Source organism: Plecotus auritus, assembly GCF_963455305.1.
Source record: "Plecotus auritus genome assembly, chromosome: 5".
NCBI classification, from domain to species: Eukaryota; Metazoa; Chordata; class Mammalia; order Chiroptera; family Vespertilionidae; genus Plecotus; species Plecotus auritus.
The window spans coordinates 129,598,287-129,623,940 of NC_137776.1; positions in this window are offsets into that span (position 1 = coordinate 129,598,287).

Consider the following 25,654-nt stretch of genomic DNA (forward strand, 5'->3'; position numbering starts at 1 on the left):
GTTTTCAGAAAATGTCTCAACGAATATCAACTGACATCTGTATTTTGCAAAGGCAGCCAATCTTATATCATAAAAGGTCATACAAGTCACCAGGCCAGGAGCCCTAGAGGAGACATAAAAAGGAGAACTCTAATTTAGCAATTCAAATTAGCACAGAGGTTAAGATCATGGATGTTAAAATCAAGCAAGTAGTTTACACAACTCTGACTTGAGAATTAAATTTGTGACCATGGACAAATTATTTGCTTTATCTAATAAGATCCAAATTATCATGATATCCTAATAAGAGTCAAACAGTTTTCTGTGTATTAACCAAGAGGACCCAATCTCTCAGCTGGACTAAACTTTAGACTGTGTTTTATTTTGTGCTTTGTATATTTTTTTTCTAAATCTCCCCTGACCTCCCTTTTCTTAGAGTATTTACTTTAAAAAATTATAATTGTAAATTATTTCTCAGCCTCTTTGACAGGTACATCTTTTATTCATCCATTCATATATTGACAGACACGTCATTGTTTTGGCTATTGTGAATAATGCTGAAATATACATGGGACTGTAGATCTCTCTTCTTTGGGGGCAGGGATTGTAGATATCTCTTTAAGATCTTTTTTTATTTATTTTTTATATATTCCCAGAATGGGATGGCTGGATCATATGGTAATTCTATTTTTAAATTTTGAGGAACCTCCATACTCTTTCCCATAGTGTGTACCAAACTACATTCTAATCAACAGTGCACAAGGGTTCTGTTTTTGCCATATTCTTGCCAATACTTAATTGTCTCTTGTCTTCTTGATGATAGCCATTTTGACAGGTGTAAGGTCATATCAAATTGTGATTTTTGATTTGGATTTTTATGATGATTAGTAACGTTGAGCAATTTCCATGTTCCCGATGGATACCTGTATGTCTTCTTTGAAAACAAAAAAATGTCCATTAAGTTCTTCTGACCATTTTCTAATCAGATTGTTTTTGTTATTGTTGAGTTGTATGAGTTCTTTACATGTTTTAGATATTAAACCTTATATGACATAAAGTTTGCAAATATATCTCCCATTCCATAGGTTGCCTTTTTAATTAGCTGATTATTTATTTTGCTGTGCAGAAGCTTTTAAAATTGATGTAGTCTCACTTGTTAATTTTTGCTTTAGTTGCTTGCACTTTTGGTGTCTTGGCAAAAAAAACAAACAAACAAGCATTGCCAAGATCAATGTCAAGAAGCATCTTCTCTACATTTTCTTCTAAAATATGTATGGTCTTATGTTAAATATTTAATCCATTTTGATTTAATTTTTATAAGAAACCTCCAAACCTATAGAAAATTTTTAAAAATATATATTTTTATTAATTTTTTAGAGAAAGAGGAAGGGAGAGGGATAGAGAGATAGAAACATCAATGAGAAAGAAACATTGGTTGGCTGCCTTCTGCAGGCCTCCCTACTGGGGATTGAGCCCACGCAGGCATGTGCCCTGACTGGGAATTGAACCAGTGACCTCTTGGTTCATGGGTTGGTACTCAACCACTCAACCACAAATTCATGCATGAGTAGTGTCCCTAATGGCTGCCAGCTGCTGGCCGGGGCCTCCCTTACCCAGCTGCTGGTTGCTGGCCTGGGCCTCCCTTTGTTCCATGCCACCCCCTGGTGGTCAGTGCACATCGTAGCAAGCAATCAAACTCCCAGTCGGTTGAACTCCTGAGGGGACACTTTGCATATTAGGCTTTTATATATATAGATAGTTTTATAGAAAAAAAGTATTATAATATTTCCAGCTTTCTTCTTTTTTAGGATTTCTATGGTTATTTGGGATCTTTTGTGGTTTCATACAAATTTTAGGACTTTTTTTTTAACTTCCATGAAAAATGCCATTGGAATTTTGACAGGGATTGAGTTGAATCTAGACAGCTTTGGGCAGTTTGGACATTTTAACGATGTTCACTTTTATTGTTGTTGTTGTTTATGAACATGGAATATTTCCCAGTTGTTTGCATCTTCTTTATTTTTTCATCACAGTTTTGTTGCTTTCATTGTACAGATCTTTCAAAGATATATGCACCCCTATGTTCATTGCAGCATTTTTCACAGTGGCCAAGACATGGAAATAAACATCCATGTTTCTCTCTCTCTGCCTCTCCCCATCCCTTCCAAGCTCTCTTAAAATCAATGGAATATATCCTTTGGTGCGTATTAACAACAACAAAAAAAGAAGTTAACACCCCCGTGTCCCATGCACTGTGGGATGGTGGGAGCCTTGCTGCAACCTATAAAGTTTCCTTCTGCCATGAAAATGAAAGAAAGGTGACTTTTCCTTTGAGTAGGGCCAATTAGCAAATACAAACAGCCTGTAATTCTCCTCACACAGGTACTTAAAACTCCTACTCTGTTTCAATAGAGTTCAGTTCCAACTGTATTCTCATGTTCCTCCTCCATTGCAATGGCTTTGCAAAAAGTTTTCCTTGCCTGTTTAACTTTGTCAGGTGCAATTTTTATTTTGGTATGTTTTAGGTGTAAAAATCTCATTTAATGCTCACAGCAACTCAAAAGTGTTACATATGATTGTTATTCTTAATGTTTTGTTCATTAAAAAGTTTTCATGCAGTCCTAGTTAGTTTGGCTCAGTGGCTAGAGGGTCAGCCTGAGGACTGAAGGGTCCCAGGTTTGATTCCAGTCAAGGGCACATGCCCTGGTTGCGGGCTCTATCCCCAATAGGGGGGCTTGCAGGAGGAAGCTGATCAATGAATCTCTCTTATCATTGATGTTTCTCTCTCTCTCTCTCTCCCTCTCCCTTCCTCTCTGAAATCAATATATAAGTTTTCATGCATAATTATTCTAAAGTGTATATCATTAACAACTACATTATGTTGTCTTTCTAATGTTATTTTCTTCATCTGAAAAATAGGTATAATGATATTTACATTAAAATGTTTTTAAAGTAATAAAAACAGTAAAATGCTGATCTAATATAATCACTTTTGTAGATATTTTTATTAATAATATTTTAATTAACATTAATCATTATCATTAATATATTTTAATAATAGTAGATTGCAACCAATTTATATACAGTAATTCCAATATCTTTCCATTAAATGTCAAGGAATTACTCTAAGATAATCATTTCTGAACTAAGTCAAGGCTAGAAATTAGGTGATTTGATATGACAGTATAGTTTAAAGAACATTAAAAACATTCCCAGTTATAATTTATATCTTCATCATAGACAGATTCTCTCCTCTATCCCAACATGTTTTTAATGAGTATTATATAAGCAGATGAAGAACTTTAAGGCTGAGAATGATTTCCTAATGTTTCCCATGTTCCTGGAGAAAGAAACTTATTTTAGAGAGTCTAAATTTAGATATACTCTGAAAGCAACAGCAACAACACAGATACATCTCTGAAGAGATTATTTCACTAACCAAAACATCTATCTCATAAAAGAGTAACATGCTAATTGACCGTACCTTTGCAACACCCACCAACCAATCAGGAATGAGTATGCAAATTAACCCAACAAATATGGAGGGTTAATTTGCATACACAGGCACGAGTGGCTGGGGGTAGGGCGGGACGCTTGTGTTGTCACCATGGCGACGACACAGGTGTTCTGCACCTCCCCAGCCACTCCAGGACTCTGGGCAGCATGGGAAGGCAGAAAGGCGGCTGCAGGCTGGAGCTGAAAGGCTGCTCTGGCCAGAGCAAAGGCGGTGCTGGCAGCCAGGGGAAGGAAGGCCCATTCTTGCACGAATCTTTGTGCATCGTGCCTCTAGTGTACTAGATAAACTGGCAAGCCATGCCCATAAACAATATTCAGAACAATACTCAGTTCTATGAGAGAATGATACACAGACTCTCTCTCCAAACTGCTCCACATCTTTATCTTTGAGTGCTCCATTATAAAAGAATGTGTGAATATGTGTGTGTGTGTGTGTGTGTGTGTGTGTGTGTGTGTGTACAGGGAAGGGAGCTGGAATAAAGGGAAGAAATAGCTAAAGAAAAGGATATTTCTTTCCTGCTAAGTAACGATGATACACTCCAGGAAACCAAAGGAGCTATTATTAAAAACTACAAGATAAGCAATTTTGATAACAACCAGCTGTGTAAATGTTTAATGCTTATAATGCTTTTTATTGCTATGCAAGGTAGTTTAGACTCTGCTTGGAGCAGTCTGGGAGCACGATGCCCCAGATTCACTGCCTTTCTTCTAAATCTGCAGCTCACAACCTTTCCTATGCTGGGGACATGAAGCTGACAAGGGATATATATATATATATAATGCCTATCTAAAAAAGGCCAAATATATTACCCATGGTCATAAGGGAAAAGTTCACCTTTGTGAAATAAAGGTGCAGCAGGATGCTTTAACAAAAAAGCACCATGAGAGAATTAAGATTTGGTCTAAACTGACACCTATATTCTGCCTTTGTGAAAACTCACATCCTTAGTGTTTTTGCTAGAAATGTGTAACCTCAATTTAACAATGCCTTCTCCTGTGGAGTTTTGAAACAAAGTGGATCTCAGAGGGTTTACTTTTCAACCAAATTTAGAAGTTGCTTTGGACAACACAGTATTGTACCGGAGCCCTGAAAAACAGAGATATTAAGAACCCCTAAAAATGTTTATGTTCAGGAAGTGACTTATGACTATATGTCCTACATGACTTAAATAATACTCTCAAATCCCCCTTGTTACCTATGACTAGGCCAGACACAGATTGTTCAAATTCCCATTCTTCATAAAGATGACTTGAACTGCTTATCTCTGCTGATCAATTAAAACAATGGACAAACCAATTAGGCTTTTCTCCTCCCTTGACTCAAACTTGGATTCATTCTCAGTCTTAGCCAGCAAACCTCATCAGGGTCCCTCTGGAGAATGGGCCAACCTCAAGGAAAGACATCCCCAATCAACTGTTCCATCACACTACTCTCTCATCACACACCCTCACACCTTTTTCAGCCTACTCTCCTTTACTCCGCCCTATAATAAAAGGTAAGTGCTTTCCTACCTAACCTTTGAGATGTTTGAAATCTTTCTTTTAATTGTCTCAATCCCCCCTTTATAATTGTCCCCCACACATTTACTGTAGTAATCCTCTGTAATAAAGTCTCTCCTTACTTAAGGCCAAATTTGTTTTTATTTGATACTTTGCATATATAAATATTTAATTTAAAATTATAATCATAAAATGTCAGAGCTTAAAAAAGCCTCAGAGCTAATGTAGTCTGGATTTTCCATATTTTAACATGTGTAACAACCACTTAGGGACATATTAAGATTGAATAGAACTAGTACATATTTATATAAAACAAAAGTTTCAAGTCAGGTATTCATTGAGCAGAGATTAGGAGACACTGATTTTCAAATAACTACTTTTACAGATGAAAAATGAAGGTTATATGACAACTGAACAACATGTAGCTAATCAATGAGCCAGGTTTGAATTTTGGCACTTTGAGTCTCATACTAGCAGGTGTCACATTATAGAGTATTGGCTCTGTAATGTCAAAAAATCATAATACCGTTATTTTCTAATGAAAGCACAATGATACAGTGGCACCCCCTTATCTGTGAGAGATACATTCCAAGACCCCCAGTGGATGCCTGAAACCACAGATAGTACCAAACCCTACATACAGTATATTCTTCTAAACATGCATACCTCTGATAAAGTTTAATTTAGAAATTAGGCACAGTAAGAGATGAACAATAACTAATAATAAAATATGACATTTGTAACAATACACCATAACAAAAGTTTTATGAAGATGCCATTATTAACTAAAATAAGGGTTAAACACAAACACTGTGATATCACAACAATCAATCTGATCACTGAGATGCTACTAAGTGACAAAAGCATGGGAAGCATATTCAGGGGGGATAAGCTGGACAAAGGAATGATTCATGTCCCAGGTGAGACAGAGCCAAGACAGTGCAAGATTCCATCAGTATGTCAGCAACTTAAAACTTATGAATTATTTATGTTTGGAATCTTCCATTTAATATTATTCAATTAGTAATAGGTAACTGAATCTGGGGGTACTGCTGTAGATCTATAAGAGAGGCATTTTCTTGGAGTATATGAAACAATGGGGAGCCCTCTGGAAATATTGGCACACTGGTATTAATTATTAAGCACTAATTAGTAGACTCACACATTGAATACTATAGTAGATTATCTTCAAACTGATTACTGAATATATTACTAAGACTTGATTTATATCCTTGGCACACATTAAAATATCAGCCATCTTATCTCTACTTAGGAAAATATATAACACTAGAGGCCTGGTGCATGAAATTCGTGCACGGGGAGGGGGGGTGTCCCTCAGCCCAGCCTGCACCTCTCCAATCTGGGACCCCTCTCACAATCCAGGACTGCTGGCTCCCAACTGCTCGCCTGCCTGCCTTCCTGATTGCCCCTAACAGCTTCTGCCTGCCAGCCTGATCACCCCCTAACCACTCCCCTGCCAGCCTGATTGCCACTAACTGCCCTCCCCTACAGGCCTGGTCTCCCCCAACTGCCTTCCCTTGCAGGCCTGGTCCCTCCCAACTGCCCTCCCCTGCTGGCCATCTTGTGGTGGCCATCTTGTGTCCACATGGGGACAGCCATCTTGTGTGTTGGAGTGATGGTCAATTTGCATATTACTTTTTTATTAGATAGGATTGCTGATTACTGTTCTATTAAGTTAGTTTTATTTATTTTTAAAAAAATCTTTATTGTTGAGAGTATTACAGATGTCCTCCTTCCCCCCGCCCCCCATTACTCCCTTCTACTTGGTTCCTGCCCAGGCCCAGACCTTCACTACCCTATTGTCTGTGTCCATAGGTAATACAGATACGCATGTAATATCTTTGGTTAATCTCTTCCTACCCCTTCCATTCCCTCTGAGATTCATCAGTTTGTTCCATGTTTCCATGCCTCTGGTTCTACCTTATTTACCATTTTATTTTGTTCATTAAATTTCTTATTTGTTTATTTTGATTTTTATATACAATTATTGATAGATATGTATTTATTACCATTTTATTGTTCATATATTTGATCTTTTATATATGTTTTCTTCTCCTCCTTCTCCTTCTCCTTCTCCTTCTCCTTCTCCTTCTCCTTCTCCTTCTCCTTCTCCTTCTCCTTCTCCTTCTCCTTCTCCTTCTCCTTCTCCTCCTCCTCCTCCTTCTTCTTCTTCTTCTTCTTCTTCCTCTTCCTCTTCTCTTCTTAAAGAATACCCTTCAACATTTCATTTAATGCTAGTTTGGTGGCAATGGACTCCTTTAGCTTTTTCTTGTCTGTGAAGCTCTTTATCTAACCTTCATTTCTAAATGATAGCTTTGCTGGGTAAAATAATTTTGGTTATAGGTCCTTGCTATTCATCACTTCGATTATTTCTCATCACTCCCTACTGGCCTGCAAAGTTTCTGTTGAGATATCAGCAGACAGTCATATGGGTACTCGCTTGTAGGTAACTAACTGCTTTTCACTTGCTGCTTTTAAGATTCTCTTTTTGTCTTTAACCCTTAGCATTTTAATTATGATGTGTCTTGGTATGGGCCTCTTTGGGTTCCTAAGTTAGTTTTTAAACTATGCATTATGTGAAATAACATAAAATAGAAAACTTTTAAATTTAAATATCCACTTTTAATATAAAAATGAGGTTGTGCACTTCACTAAAGAACAAAAGTGATAATTCCCTAGGGTCCAATTAGTTGCATATAATTGCATTAAAGGACAGAGAGCACTCCAGGAACACAACATTTCTAAGTGAAAAAAATCTATAGTCTTGCTTAATTTTGCTTCTCTATTTTTGATTTTTAAATATCAGTATGTGATATACTGGTGGTCTCAGGTTTCCATATAAAACACTGTCTAGTAATTTGTAAAGGAATGATTTTGCAAATGTGCACTCTTCAATCATTCACTTTTCAGTACCTGTAGCTAGCTGTTTACAAAGTTGAGGACAAGAATTGTTATAAAAACAGCAAATTTACAAGTAGATAGCATTTTAAGGAATAACTCTCTTATCTGGGAACCAAATTTTTATAGTTCCTATTATAGTAGTTTATGTACAAATAACACACTATAAAAAGCCCAGATATTAGAAATGTATTTTCTGGTATTCTACAATGTGCCTGTGAATACCAAGTGACCTTTGAGAATTAACTGTAGGAAGGTCCAATTCTTTATTAGAAGTCAGCTTATTTTGTAATTAACCAATTTTATGAAAGTATATATGGCTGCAATTCACACCTTCAACTCTGACAAATCTTTATAACGGCCCAAGTTTTATATATTACTATAGAGTATGAATATTTTCTTCATCTTATTTCTGAAATACTGTCTTATTTTTTCAATTTGTTATAGGTACTGGGACAAATATGTGTACCTCTATCCAAATAGCTAATGAAATGTCAATTTCAAATTAGCTGTTATCTGATTCTGTGAGTTATCTATAAAATATTTTTTGGCAGGGTTATCAGCATAAAAACACTAAAAATGGAATTTGAATAGTACTGTATCAAGGGAAAACAATGACTTTCAGGCCTTTAATCTGTCACTCAAATACACATAGCTTGAGGCTAAAGAAAGACTAGAAAAGAAACAGTAGGGAAAAGGAGAAACATGCCCAGATACATGCATTCTAAGATTATGTTGTATATAACCATGGTCACTTTAGACATAGGCTAGAATATGTGGGCACTGTTACATATTAATAGTGATCCTGCTTTTTAGATTATGTTTTTTTGTATGTAACTTAAGATAACTGCTGATATTGTCATATTAATATTTCACTGTAGGTGTAGTTTTGCAGTTCCATTTAAATGCAAGCTGAGGAATATAATCAATTAGCTCATTTTTATGAGAGTTTCAAAGCTCTCATAATATCTGGTCTTTTCACTTATCCCATTGTGAAAGAAAATCTTGAGAAAATCCAAAGGCTATGGATTCTTGTGTTTTAAAAATCAAGTTTTTCTCACCAGCTCTTCCAAATACTGCTTGTAAAACCTTGAGCACATTCTTTTATCCTTGGAGCTACAGTTACTTCATCATTTTATGGAGAATTGAGCACAATAGACATTGTGAATCTCCGTAAAGGTATTGAGTAGTTTTGCTCTACAGAGTAAATGGAAAAGCCTACTATCCACTCTTCAATGCTGTCATAGGCAATGATTGCCTTTAAGCATCTCCAAAATTATGACATCTTACTCTATAAAATATGTCACACTACTTTTGAAAATCTACAACCGATTGTTGTGATTTACATTTTTATGCCAAATTGATGTTTCCTGTTTTTAGTATAATTTTGATGTCTCTAATCAACCACTTTACTTCTACTTAAGTTTATGAATTTATCGATTCAGAGAACTAAAAGGACTGAAATTTTAGCAGATGGTTCAGCCATTGAGATACATCTAATTCTGAGATGCTTGGGTTCCTTGGCAAAATGAAAGGTATAGCTGTTTTTTCCAAATTTAGACAGAATAATCTAAATAAAGAGTGATGTGATTTAAGTGATTCTTAGAAGCAATTATAAAATGCATTAAGCATTACGAATACTTGATAGGTGTCAGAATTTATAAATAAATAGGTAAATTAATGAAAGTATGAAACATAAGAAAACCCATAAATTGTCTGACTTATTTAAAAGGCAGATACTTATATATGCTGATTTTCTGGAGTTATCATATGATAGTCTCTGACCAATACCTAGAGAAGAGAGTAAGGAATAAGTTGAATTGGTCTTTGCAGCTTTGGCTGTGTAATGAAACCAAAATGGACTTATTAATAGTGAGATTATATTTAGGAATCAAAAGTTGTTAAATTCCTAATACAAAAAGATAGACAGATGACTGTTAGATAGATATTCAAATAGAAAAAGAGAGGTTTTATTGTACACTCACATTGATCTTTATCAATAATCTTAAATATACATTCCTGAAACTATATTGAAAAATATTGTCTAAGACTTAATAACAGATTTTTAGTTATAATAATGCTCTTCCCAATAACCCCAACAAATAAATTATAAAATATTTAATTATCCTTCTGGTACATGTACTCCTTTCCTAGGTCTAATGCAACCTGATATGCTATGAGAATGTCCACAGGTCTTCTAATCAACCACTTTCCTCCCATGATCAGATCTGTCCTTCACGCCCCATCACCCTGCATACTGGCTTCTCTTCCCCACCTTCTGCATAAACCTAGACAGGCAATGAAGGCCACTATCATGCCTTTTACTTAATCAAGTGCATTTATAGGAAAATTGGGAGCTTTATCGGGTCATAATTGCAAGCAATATATTAGCACATTTTACTATCAATCAATTCATCTAACCTCAACTTCCTGTGAGGGAAGGACAGTCCAAATAATAGGAAGTCTACAGTATGTGATTGAAATGGCTTCAAACTGAGGCCAGTCCAAAAACTCTTCTGAGCCACAGGCCAGAGAAGAACTTTACATGAACTGGAAACAATCCGGTGAGAGCTGAGACTTTCCCGTAGTAGCATGGCGACATTAATGTCATAATTGTTCAGTTATACAGTACCAACTGAATCTGTCATATATAGGTATTTCAAGGGTCAAAGTATTATGGGTAAAAAGTCTAGGCTCTATAAGCAATCAGGAGTTGCTTATTGTTTAAATAAATATAATTGCAAAAAAAAATCTAACAAAATGAATGTTAAGAATGTCTATGTTTCTGAGTAACATGTCAATCCCTTCCTGGCATGTAGTAGTGGAATTATTTTCTTTTGAATCCTCCCTTTGGGAATATTTGGTTTGTATTTGGAGAATTATGGGTTTCTTTATCCCCTAACTTATTTCTTCTATATGTTTTCTCTTTTTTTCTCTTTTCTAAAAGCTATCATTCATCATGCTTTTATTACATTGTCTGGACTATTGCAATACTCCAATATATGACTTATTTTCTTTGCTTTCATAGCATGCTGTAAAAAGAGTGGGCCTCATAAAAATGATTGTGGCCTGGTTGATGTTTTGTCTATGCCTATAGAATTGGAGTGTGATATAACCTCTCTAGTTAATTATATTTGAATACACTGTGTATAGTAAAATGGTTAGATTTTTTTACTATAGGGTTACAACTTTAACTTTGGTCGTTAAGTAATGATGAGAGTTGCAATTATTTTTGCAACAGAGAACAATCTGAATATCTGCCTTTCAGTAAAGTACATGTGTTAAGTTCCTCAACATTACTTTGAGTGCACATTTCAGACTGGTGTATAATCTGTATATGTGCGTGCCTAAGACAGGGGCACAATGATAGAATTTTTTAGCGTTCCTGATTGCAAAAAAAACAAACAAAAAAATTACAGTGAACGTTATAAACACCATTGTTTCTTTCAGAACCCATTTTAGTTTGTTCATGAATTCAGGGAGGTGCATAGAAAAGCAATGGGCAGCCCTAGCCGGTATTCTTTCATTTGGGAGGTGTTTTTAACCATTTGCTCTGTGTCCTTGGCTGGGTAAGATAATGGCTTGTTAGTTACAAGCTGGCTGCAAATTGCCCACACTGTTTGGCCTTGTTTTAAGTTTCCTGTCTCAGTTTCCCAGTTCCTCCTGCCCTGGAATCCTGTAACAGTTTTAGCTGGCTCCAATGGCCACGTCCATATTTCCTCCTTCTTATCACCCCTTGCCCTGTCTGCCTAATCCTGCTTCTAACTCATTTCCCTAAGGTGACTGGAATTTTCATCTTAGTTTCTATGTATTGCTTTAAAATGTAATTAATATCAAGTGTTGCCAATTCAACAGAATATAATTTTTTCAAAATAAAATAATCATTTAAAGATACTATGTGAAAACTCTAATGACTCAAAAAATGTGTTTAACTTGATATTTCTTGCTTTAGAACACTAATTATATTAATATCTTTAAAGAAATAGTGACTGTGCTAATTGCATGAAATTTATAGAACAAATATATGATAGTTTATGAATGACTTGCCTCAGTTATATTGCTCATCAAATATCACTGACCCATTAATAGAACAATGAGACACTGACAATAATATGTGAGTTCCCCGCCTGGGGTAATTTTGAATTTCAGTGTTAGAAACAAGTTTTATGCATGCATTTTCTTTATGTTTTTGGCTGTGAATAGTGGTTAGTGTAGTGGACTAGAATAAATATTATTTAGTAACTTATCTTAACTTAATAAGTGTTAAATATTTAAATGCACATTATGTTTTTTTCTTGTCTTGTGCTCCTCAGTAATAGGCCTAGGTCAGCCACAAAGGAACAACTTATAAATCTTGGGTTTTGGTCATATGGATATCACCTCTGTTTTTTTTTTTTGTTTTTTTTTTTTAAAAGAATATGTTATTTGCCATTTCTTAATTTATCAATTTTAGGAGATTCTATCCTAACTCCACATTTAAAGATAAGGTATTTAACTCTCATTTAAGCCTCCAAAAGTATCCTCCTTTCCTTCTAAATTTTATTAATTAGATATTTATTTTTAGTTATTCTATTTTATTTCTCTCTCTCTCTCTCCATATATGGAGAGAGAGGATATATATATATATATATATATATATATATATATATATCCCATCTAAGAAATATGCAAATTAACCATCACTCCATCTCAAAGATGGCAGCATCCATAGCCACAAGAGGACGTGCCCAGTCCTCTCAGCTCCGCTGGGGTCCCCCAGTCCCAGGGGGCGGCCACAGAGAGCGGGCAGCGTGAGCAGCCTGGCGGAATGCTTGCTTCGTCACCATAGCAACGAGGCAAGCGTTCCACCCTGGCCAGGAGGGCCTCTGGGCAACAGGCACGGAGCAGCCGGCAGGGGGGGGGGGGGGGCGGGCAGGGGGAGGTAATGCTTGCGTTGTCGTCCTGGCAATGAGGCAAGCATTCCGCATCTGGCCACAGATGGGCCTCTGGGCTGCAGAGAGCCTCTGGGCAGCGGGCACAGAGCGTCCAGGCCCCGCAGAGAGCTACTGGTACACGAATTCGTGCACAGGGCTGCTAGTGTATATATATATAGGCCATGCCATCATATAATTTTTCTTTCCTTTTATTTTTAATTTTTAGAGAGAGTGGAAGGTGGGAAAGAGAAAGAAACATCCACAAGAGATACATCAATTGGTTGCTTCCTGCATGTTCCCCGACAGGGCTAAAATGCAATGTGCAACCCAGGTACTTGCCCTTGACCTGGAATTGAACCCATGACCCTTAGGTCCCAAGTCAGTGGGCTGATGCTCTAACCATTGAGCAACTGACCAGGGCCCATTTTTCTTTCTATAAGATTAGGAATTTATGCTCCTTTGCTAGACCCCACCTTATCTCTCCTACTATTTAACTGTCACTTACTATATTGTTACATATATAATGTCAGCAATGGAATATTTATGTTAGATTTTATAAAGACAAACTATCGGTTAGTACTTCAAGTGTCTCTGGAAATATAAACTAAATGTTCTGCTTAAAAGAGTGTTATGTTAATATAATCATTGACTTCTCATTCAACTCCTACTGTTCACTTCTCAAGAGTTTACACTTATTTTTGTGTTATTTTCCCCTTGTCTCCCCTTTGCATCATCATTTTCTTTGTTCCTTTTTTATAGAAAGTCTGTTATTTGGATATTGGGGGTTGGGGATCAATTCCCTATCTCCATTAACTTTTCTCTGATTATGCCTATGTTTTCATGTTTGTTTTTTTTAATTTATACTCTGAAATTTTTTTATAATATATATGCCAAACATTATTTTGATTCTATTTCTAAAAAAAATTATTTGTTTTTAATTTAGATGTCTTTTGTGTTCTGTTGAAAGGTAACTCAAATTCTTAGAGATTAGATATTATTTTTGAGTCTGGTTTTCCATGTAATTCCTATAATTTCTCTGCACAGGAGTAGGAGACTAAGTAATCTTGATCTCTCTTCCATATATAGTTTACAAATTATTTACACTAATTAGTAAACAACAGCCTACTTCTGCTGTCTATATTATTCAGTTTGCACTAATCATTCCCATGGCTCTGCCAATGAAAAAGATGACCTGCTTTTGAGGCTCTGTTATTCAGTGCATATTTCAGGTGCAGTGTTCTCTGATTTTCCTTATTCCTTTCACTTTATCCTCTCTCCTGCTCTGTTCTTAAATATACCTTTTGTTAGTAGCTACTAACACAACTTCCTTGTGCTTATCACTTCTGTTATATATTTGTACATAATTAACATTATTTTAATGAGATATTTTGGAAGGGAAGAAATGTAAATACATACAACCCCTATTTTAAGCCATAAATCTGATGCTTGAAAATTTTTGTTATAAAAAATATTGTAACTTTATTTGAAAGTTATAAAATTTTCTTCTAGTTATAGAAAAATGTTTGATTCATGAATGTTATTAATCTAGCCTCAAAGTTTTAGCACTAATTCTCTGATCCCTTTTTCCTGTTAGATATACCAAATATATAACAACTTTTAGTCTCTATTGCAAAATATCTGTTCTCCCCACTACTTTTTTTCTACAATAACTGTTAGAAATTTAGTGTGTCTTCTCTATGTGTTTTCTGTGACATGTTCACTGGCCTAAAGTTCTCTGTTATATTTTTTCATCTTTCATTTCCATGGTAAGCAACATATGCTACCTCAAGCAGTCTTTTAATGGCCCCCATATTTTCTTCTCTTTTTCATTCATATCCTTGTGATTGAAATATCATCATGTACCTCCAGGGCACTCAAGAGCAGTCACAGTTCTCATTCATCTTGAAACTCCAATAATTGAAGTCCTTTACCTGCTCATATCTTTTTGTTAGAGGTAAGATTTGCCTGTTGCAACAAATTTCCATTTTGTTTCAAGATTACAGATAGGTGCTGAAGCGTATGCTACATTTAAGGTAAGCTCTCCTCCCAAGGTTCAAAAAATTCCTTTTATCAACCACTGATGAGCATGTCCTTAGAAAGAACAGGTGTTATAAAGTGTAATTGAAATTTTCAAAATGTCTTTAATAGATTATTTTAAAGCAGAGGACTTCAAGCTTCTAAGAAGGACGAATAAGAAAACTTTAGAGACAGAATGCATTTTTCAAGATATTTTTTACCCCCTTAACCTTCCAGGTAATCACAAGCTATATTTTTATTTCCTGCCTGCATTTCTTATTTTTCTCCATCATTTTTTTCACCACTCCTCCCTTCTGTACTTCTTTTTATATAGAGATTTGGAAGAATCCTAAGTTGGGATTCTCATGTACTTTATTTTTTGTTTTATTTATAATAGCGTTTAATTCTTTTCAAAAAAAAGTATTGGATATACTATCTCCAACCGGGTTACCTGCCTGTTCCTCGAAAAATAAGCATTTTCCCCTTAACTTTTCTTTTTATTGTCTTCTGTTACTTACAACATTGTTGTAGGTTGCTGAAGAATGTATGTATGTAAACATAGGACAAACCATTGTGCTGTTGACTGAAACACTCAGCTACATGGTTAGAGTGTTCTGCATTATCATCACTAGACTTCGTAGTAAGAATCTCTTGTACTTTAGGGAAACAGCTGACATATTGCATATTCTTTTAAAACTTTCTGGAGTCAACTCATTTTGACTAAATAGTATCAGCTACTGTTGAACATGCTAGCAGAGGAACTAAATTGAGAATAATCTGTGCATGGATTTTTTGATCCTTCTCTTCTGGAAGGTAATGAAATTGATTAGTATTCCTTCTCAGACAAAATATTTTGATCAAGAGTTCAATCTTCTGGCAAAGATAAGTCAAGATTCCTTTGGTGATAAGAAAGTCAGAATATAAATATTTTCTTAATTTTATTAAATTAGAAGTTTTAAAAAAGTTTATGTAACAAATTATAATTGGTCTTCTATAGACAGTTTACCTTTTAATGGATTGTCTACTGCAATAAATTGTATGATTATTACCTGCATCAGTGGATTCCCTTAAATATAAACAAGATTGAATGAACATTTCAACAGTTGAGAAGTAGTGATCATCAATGTCACGAAAATTAAATACACTGACTACTCCCAGTTCAAGGACATTTACTAGTAAATTCATCTCTAGTCTGCTGAGTAAGGCAGAAATTCTTTTTCTGCAGAGAATGTATCCTTAGAACAACTCTCTTTCATTTACATTCACAGGGTATTTGTGACAAATACCTGCTAATAGTGAAACAGGAATTTTGGGGAGTAAAAAAGACAGGTTTTAGGAAATTTTAGAAATTAAGGGGACCATGGATGAAGCACAGGGCTGCAGAGCAGCAGAAGGTATATTTCCGTAGAATAGGGAAGCTGAAAAGCTGCAATGTTGCAGCCGTATAAGCCGTAGGGAAAAGGAACTCAGTGGGACACTTTCTCCCTCCCCACATGGGAGTCCATTCTGTGGGAATCTCCCCTTCCCTACCTGGGAGTCTGTATTTGTTCTTTAATAAATTTCCACCTTTGCTATACCATCTTCTGTCCATGGATTCATTCTTTAACTCAGGTGGACAAAGAATCCAGGTTCCAGTCCAAAAATCCCATTTCAATAGATTGTTGTGGAGTGCAAAGATACACACATAATTGCTTCACTTTGAGAATCTTATATCAGATTTCACTGTGTGTGTGTGTGTGTGTGTGTGTGTGTGTGTGTGTGTGTGTGTGTGTCTGTGTTAAAGATAGAGATTCATTCAAAAGGTCAGAGCAATTTGAGTCTGGAAAAATGTCCCCCTACGTTCCAATACACACTACACACATACTTTCTTAGATTAGCAGTCCAGAGAAATGTACTACAGGCATAATGAAAGGTATTTTGCTTAAAATTCAACCTCTAATGTAGTTAACAATAATGTCAAACTGACTGTGTTGCCCTGCACAATTTAATGTATAACTCATTTTATAGATATTTAAGATTGGATTAATATAGTTAAAGAATTAAGTGAGAAAAATCATGTAAAGCCTTATCAACTGGGACTTCAGATGTACTCATTAACAACATCTTTCTCTTTTCTATGCCTCCCCCAGCAACTTATGGCCTTATTTCCTTAAGGTACGTCACATATACCCTCAAACTACCGTTATAGAGGATTCAAATTTTATGATTTTTTTTGCTACCTCTGGAAATGACCTGCAAGCCAACTGCACACACAACTCCCTTGTTTCCTAATTATCACTGCTTTTTGTTGTTGGTTTGGGGGTTTTTGTTTGTTTTGTTTTGTGGCTCCGGCCACTGAAGACCCAGAGAGCAGGGTTACTGCTCACCAATCTCAGTGTCACTGTGGCTGCTCTAAGTGGGAGGCTGCCTCATTCTATAGCAGTACGTTCACCCATTTTCCATCTTGTTCTGAGGTCTTATTACCTCCCCTCTATTTTAGCCCAGGAAATGGAAAGCAATTGCTATCTACCCCTGGGAAAAAAATAGCTTGTTTTCAATCTGCCCCCAGCTCTTCTACCACTAGATGCTCCTTTACTCCTGAGAGGCCTGCAATTCAGAATCAGATACATTTCCTGAAGTGGATTTACATTTCCTAATATGTGGCTTTCTCTCCATTTCCAACATCCATATAAATATAGTGATATAATACAATTTAGAGTATGGAGCTCAGGTCTATTTTAGCAGCTACTCTGAAATCATCACCTAATTTCAGAACTACCACCTATCTATTTTCTCTTATTATGGAAAACCAATGACCTTCCTATTCAATTTAGACTTCAAGGATAAATGAACTATTACTTTATGTTCTTCAAAAATTATTTATTTTTCACTAAATTTCAAAGAGCCATGACTAACCAAAATATATATAAATAGTTCTGTGAATAACTAGTGCCTTTTATTTACTTCTCATTCAAATCATCTCTTAGCCTCACTTTAAAATAGGAAGATATGTTAAAGATTTAAAGATATGAGTCAAATGTGACACATTTCTCCCAACCCACCTGACTTACTATTGCCAATGTGAATTATGAGTTGATATATTTGATTCACAGTTTTTGATAAAAAATATTCAAAATTTTTGGCACTCATATAGATGTTATCTATATTTTTAAAAAATCCAACACAGCTATTTCCTCTTGAGAATCATTTTTCTTGTCCCTAGTTTCCACAGCTATATCAGAAATAAATATGATGTTCACAAATGTCTCTATCAGTACATTCATGTAAAAAAGATGCCTCCAGCGTATATATTCAGAGTAGTACACTGGCTCTTAGAGGATGTGCATCTTTAACTTTAGAAGCTAATACCGCCCTAACCAGTTTGGCTCAGTGGATAGAGCATCGACCTGTGGACTGAAGGGTCCCAGGTTCGATTACGGTCAAGGGCATGTACATTGGTTGTGGGCACATCCCCAGTTGGGGGTTTGCAGGAGGCAGCTGATCGATGTTTCACTCTCATAGATGTTTCTAACTCTCTATCCCTCTCCCTTCCTCTCTGTAAAAAAAGATCAATAACATATATATTTTTAAAAAAAGATGTAGAAGCTAATGCCATGGGGTAGGTGTGGCTCAGTGGTTGAGTGTCTACCCAGGAACCAAGAGGTCATGGTTCAATTCCCAGTTGGGGCGGGGCATGCAGAAGGCAGTTGATAGATGGTGTCTCTCTCTCTCAGCATGGGGTTTATATTTATGGTAATATTTGATATTTCAAAGTTTATACTTTTTTCTATTCTCTCATTAGGTCCACAATATTAATTTTAGTTTCATTCAAAATTATAAGATATCTGTTAAGGTTGAGCATCTCTATCTATTTTTATTGTTCATACCTATTTCTTCTAGAAAAATTGGCCCATCTTTTGACCATTTGTTTTTTATCTGTTTGAGATGAATCCATGGGTATTTTGAGATCCCTTGTAGATAGATGAGCATCCTTTGTCTGTTATATATGGTGGAACTTTTTTTTTTAGTTCTTAGCTGCTATTTTAACTTTTGCAAGTTGGCTGCTGATAACTTCTTAATGTATTTCGGTTTACCAATTTCTTAATATATTAGGATTTAACAGTCCTTTGTGCTCTCATATCTACTTAAAATCCCTTCTATGCTGGAAGTTCATAAAGTTACACTTTTTAACTTCCAAAAAATTACAGTTTTGTTTTTCACATTAATCCAAAATAGAAATTAGTGAGGAAGACTACTTTAACTTTTCTTCTTGGCTGGACTTAACTTTAGATGAGCTTCTTCTGATTTTAGGTTTTTGACCTGCCTCTACTTACAGCATTTACTTTAGAAAACTTACCTTTATAAATGTTTTATCTGCCTCTTTGAGATGCAGATACTTTTAGAGAGAATGGAGGGAGAGGAAGAGACAGAGAGAAAGAAACATTGATGAAACTCAGCAATTGGTTGCCTCCAGGCGCCCCAAGGTATGTGCCCTTGAGCAGAATCAAACCTGAGACACTTCAGTCTGCAGGCCAATACTCTAACCACTGAGCCAAATTGGGTAGGGAAGGGATAGCTTCTCTATCTACAGGTTTCTTTGACAAGACAGGAACCTAACTTCAGATGGGACATCTCTCCACATTGTAAAAAAAAAACACACAAAATACCTCCTGTCATGAAAATATGAAACATCTACTTTTCCATTGAATACAGACAATTAGCAGACATAGATGGTCCATGTTGCCCCTCACAATAGCTCTTAAAAACTATAGTGTGTTTTGTGTCTTCAGAGTTAAGTTCAGACTGTATTTGAGCTCTTCCTATTTATATAACGAGAACAGTCTTTCTTACCTGTTCAGATATGTTGAATGCAATTGTTGCATTGACAATAGCTATCATACTAAAAGTCATTTTTATTTTTCTCATTAGGTTCCAAATATAAGTGAGCTCATATGGTATTTGTCTTTCTCTCACTAGCTTATTTCACTTAGCAATAATATTCTCCAGGTGCATCCATGCTGTCACAAAAGGTAAGATTTCCTTTTTGAAAGAGACTGTACTTTGGGCGATGGATTCATGATGTAGTATGCAGATGAAGTTTGGCTGAGTTATACACTTGAAACCTATATGGTTTTGTTAACCAATGTCACCCCAATAAACTCAACAAAAAGATTTTAAAAATAGCCCGGCCAACATGGTTCAATGGTTGAGCATCGACCTATAAAGCAGGAGGTCACAGTTTGATTCCCAGTCAGGGCACATGCCCGGGTTGCTGGCTCCATCCATGGTTGCTGCCTCCTGCATCCAGTGGGGATATGCAGGAGGCAGAGGATTACTGATTCTCTCTCATCAGTGATGTTTCTAGTTCTCTCTTCCTCACCCTTCCTCTCTGAAATCAATAAAAAATATTTTAAAATAATAATAAAAGTAATCAACCAAAATGATCATATTTAAAAGTTAATCTCACTTTTCCATTAATATGTTTTGAATATCTTTATTGTATCTATTTTTTTTTGCTGCAATTTCACACTTATAAGTGAAGTGAAATGAATTTATTTACTTATCCTACCTGCATTAATTCACTGGGCTTCTGCAAATTTAAAATTGTTGGCTTTCCTTAGCTTTGGAAAATTCTCAGCCATTATCTCATCAAATATTTCTTCTCCCTCATTTTCACTCTTATTACACTCTCTAACTCTGGTTACACCTATTTTAGAAATTCTAAAACATAGCTTTTTCATCTTTTTGTCTTTCAGTTCATTAATATTTCAGCTGAGTCAAAACTCTCATTAGATCCATTAATTTTTAATTATTTAAAATTTTTCTAGTTCTACTTTATTTTGTAAACTTTTAATTTTTAGAGTCCCTTTCTCCCCACTTTATTTCTTTAAGTATTTGATTAATGTTTTACCTTCTGTCTCATACATCAAATATATGAGATTTTATTAACCTGATCATGTTTTCTGTTATTTTAACTTAGAGTATTTTTATTTTTTATGTTGTGATTTTTTGAAAGTGATTTCATATTTATTGGAAGGGAGGTTGTGAAAAATGTTAAGCTTTGGCAAAGGTAAGATTTCCTGAAAAAGTTAACTTTCACTTCTTATTTACAAGCATTGCTAATCTTTATTCTAATTTGAAATAGGCTTTTGGCTTTAGATATTTTGGGGTGTTCATAATAGCAATGTACTATCAATTAACATGACTAATTTGTGTGTTTACATGATTGTATAAATTTTTAGAAGAATATATATTTATTAAACATTTTATTTATATATATTTTAATACTTTATTTACATTTAGAGGGATACATAGAGATAATATGTATAGAAGGATATGCATATTTTAGAAGAATATATGCACACACACACCTTTATAACCATGGCTCTAGGTTTGTAACTATCATCATTGTTCTTTTCTCATGGTGAATGGTAGTTGCAATTTAATTAAAATGATTCTCAACTGAGTGCATAGTCCTTTGGACACTCAAATTTATCCAGATGTTTCCTGATCAGATTTTTTACATCCTTAAGTGTGGTCAAGACTTAATTTCCCTGCCCTCTTTGGTTAGTGTCTGAAAAGTTAAAGTTATGTTTACTAGGGTTAGGTATATATGTTAACCACAGAAAATGGTTTCAGTGTTCTGACTAAATCTCTGGATTCTTGCTTTATTTTAATTTTTGGAGTCAGAATTTCTGACTATCTTATCAAAACATACATATTTTAAATTTTGTTTATTATTTTATTTTATTTTATTTTATTTTATTTTATTTTATTTATTATCCATAATTCTTAGTTGCTTTTACAGATAGTGTTGGTGAGGCTATCTAGTTTGTTGGAAACAGACTATCCAAAGGCATGAGAAGTCTTCCTCTGAGGAAACTAGGAATGTTAGGAAAATCAATATTTTGTGTGAGTTCACTTAAATAATCATGGAATAAGTTTGCATAACAATTTGAAGTACGAGAAACAACAGGCAGTTTCTAGAAACATTGAAAAGTTGCATTCCATACATCAGCAAGTCTACTTTTAATATATACTCATTATCATATGTACATAAGATAATATAGTTTAAAAAGCATAGTTAGATCTTAAAAAACTGTTAGAGTAAAAAATAAAATTTAAATATAACATGTGCCAATTATATCACCTATATTTTTAAAATCATAATTTTAAAATTATAATATATATTGCTTATAAGTACATGTACATATGTGAAAATGTAATTTAAAAACATAATTCATTAAATGATTAAGTGCATAGCAAGCTCAAAATATTTGAGAGGAAGGTATTTGGAAATGAAATAAGCATTGATTGGGAGAATGAATCCATATATTCACTGATTTTAAATGAGTTGTTTTAGATTGTTGATGACAAAAAAATTTGTATTTTTTATATCATTATTTTCTCATAAAAATGGTTTAGGCATCAAGTAAAATAGAAAGCAGATTTAAATAATATCCACAGTAAGGTGAAAAAAAGGACCAGAACATTAAAATATGTGATTACAGAATTATAAATTGATCAATTAAGGTTTATCACTTTGCATCAATATATCATACTAAAGGCCCAGTGCACAAAATTCATGCACGGGTAGGGTCCCTAGGCCTGGCCAGCAATCAGGGCTGCCGGGGCTCTCCTTTGTTCCATGCCACCCTCTGGTATTCAGCGCACGTCATAGTGAGCGAGTGAACTCCCGGTCTCCTGGTTGAACTCCCGAGGGGACACTTTGCATATTAGCCTTTTATATATATAGATACATACTACCTTAAAATAACCTTTGAACAAGTTCCTTCAGTGCATGCTTAGTGTTTGGGATCCCTAAATTAATGTTTATTTTTCTTTGCTCACTACTATAAATAAGTTTATCACATGTCAAAAGATATGTATTTCTTGGTAATTTAGCAATAACATTATGATTTTATGAACATGTTGTATTTTCTTTTTCCATTTCTGTGATAATTAGTCAGACTTGACCTTATAATTTTAAGAACCTTATAAAATCCTATATTCTTTGAACGTGCAATTTGTTTATCCATGACTTTCTTTACTAGCTGCCTGCCAGAAGTGCAGAGAACAAGAAAGTGCTTTCAACAACTTCAATTTGAATCTCCTTTGTTTAAAACTTTGTTCTATTTTCAAAGTACTTGACTTCCATCTTTTTATTTTTTCCATTAGAAAAAAATCAGAGTCCAAAGGCTCAAAGTCCCTTCATTACTCATGTTCTCATTCCAGAGGTAATGTTGTTATTCACTTAGCATTGAATAATTTGTGCATTATTTTAACACCCGAAAAACTGTTAAGATGACACTCTTAGGTCCATGTAGCAATTACTCCCCCAAAAATGTATGTTTTATCTAATGGTAACAGTGATTAAAGCCACAAAGCATTTATATAAGCAAATTAGTTACAGTAACATTATTGAGTTGTTTTAGTGGAAAAACTATGGTCTAGAGCCAGTGGTCAGCAAACTCATTAGTCAACAGAGCCAAATATCAATAGTACAACGATTGAAATTTCTTTGAGAGCCTAAAACCGACTTCTGCACATGGGCCATGAAGTTTCAATCGCACTGTACATGCGCACCCGCATGTGGTATTTTGTGGAAGAGCCACACTCAAGGGGCCAAAGAGCTGCATGTGGCTTGCGAGCCGCAGTTTGCCGACCAGTGGTCTAGAGCACTGTATGAGATACCACTTGCAAAGATATTTGCCAAATCTTCTGAGTATTATTAAAAAGTATCCTTAAGTATAAAATTTCATGCAGTCAATGATAGATGCCCAAGCAATTTAGAACAATACACTTCTTGGAAAAATGACAATTGCTATTGAGGAGATAGAAGAGGGCTAGGTAGTCAGGGATGGGACCTTGGGAGAGGGAGAAAAATGGGGGAAGAACTAGAATAACAGGACCTTACAGATATGGATAGAATGCAGTATGCTGACTGTACCCTGCTCCAGAAAAACTGCAGAGAAAAACAAAATGACCTAGAATTGAACCCTGCTGGCTGGAGTTGCCAGGGCAACCCAGCTGGGTGGGAAGGATTCACAGGCAAGAGATGTAAGCTTTAAAATCTATGGTTGTTGCTAAGGAAGAATTCTTTGAAAGAACTTATCAATAGCTAGACAAAGAAGCTTCAATGGCAACCTACTTTTGGCCCCCTCCCTACTTTTGGTCCCCTCCCTATAACTCACAATAAACTTGGCTTTCACGAACTGTTTTTCAGATGAAGGCACTCAAGTTTGAAAAGATTTATTGAATTGTCCAAAGGATAACTTGGGACTTAAATCTAGATCATTTTCATTCTAAGCCTGTGGTTGGCTCACTATATCATATTAACCCTATACAATCATATTGTTAGAAGTATCTATCTAAATTTGGTAAGCTCCTCTGAAAATCATGTTATTATGCTTACATAGTTACAGTGGTATTAATTTTAAAAGTATATATAATTTGTACAGTGTCTGCAAAGTTATTGTTACTAAGCCATGACGTTCTACAACCAAATAGTATAAGTTAGGATGGAGAGGTACAGTAGGATGATATTTGTCTTTAGTAATGACTGTATACTTTTATTAATTAGAGTTTCACTGACATCCTATCTAATAAAAGAGTAATATGCAAATTAACCATCACTTCGCTACACCATCAAGCCATGCCCACAAGCCAATCAGGAGTGAGTATGAAAATTAACCCAACCAGGATGGCTGTGCCCTTGGAGAGAGCAGGAGGGAGGCTTGGGTTTCCCCAGCGATGGAGGAAGCCAAGCTTTCTGCACACCCTGGACGGCCCAGGCCTCTGCTTAAGGCTACAAAGTTTCAATTATAGAAGATACATAAATCCCAACAGAAATGGCTGCTGCCACGGAGCGAGCAGAAGGCTTGGCTCCTCTCCAGGCTACAAAGTTTCAATTGTAGAAGATAAATAAATCCCAGATACCAGGGCCTCCGCTTGGGTTGCCAGGGGGCATGGCTGGCCTGCAAACAACCACAGGTCCCTCGCCCAGGCCGCCCCACACCCCAAGGGAACCCCCACCCTGATCCAGGACACCCTTCAGGGCAAGCCAGCTGGCCCCCACCCATGCATCAGGCCTCTATCCTATCTAATAAAAGAGTAATATGCAGATTGACCATCACTCCAACACACAAGATGGCTGCCCCCATGTGGTCAAAGATCCTGCCCCCATGTGGACATAAGATGGCCACCACAAGATGGCCAGCAGGGGAAAGCAGTTGGGAGGGACCAGGCCTGCAAGGGAGGGCAGTTGTGAGCATTCAGGCCAGGAGGGGAGGACAGTTGGGGGGGACCAGGCCTGCAAGGGAGGGCAGTTGGGGGGCGATCAAGCCTGCAGGGGAGGGCAGTTAGGGGTGACCAGGCTGGCAGAGGAGGGAAGTTGGGGGCAAACAGGCTGGCAGGGGAGCAATTAGACATCAATCAGGCTGGCAGAGGAGTGGTTAGGGGATGATTTGGCTGGCAGGCAGAAGCAGTTAGGGGCAATCAGGAAGGCAGTCAGGCGAGCAGTTGGGAGCCACCAGTCCTGGATTGTGAGAGGGATGTCCGACTGCCCGTTTAGGCCTGATCCCACCGGGGTCGGGCCTAAACGGGCAGTCGGACATCCCTTGAGGGGTCCCTGATTAGAGAGGGTGCAGGCTGGGCTGAGGGACACCCCCCCCCCCGCCTTGCACGAATTTTGTGCACTGGGCCTCTAGTTTCACAATAATTGATTTAGGGCATTTATGAAACTATAATAAAATGACCTGAATTTTGGCATATCTATTCTGAAGGTGTTGGTAGGAAATTAATACTTGCCCAGGGAAGATTGAAATGACTGA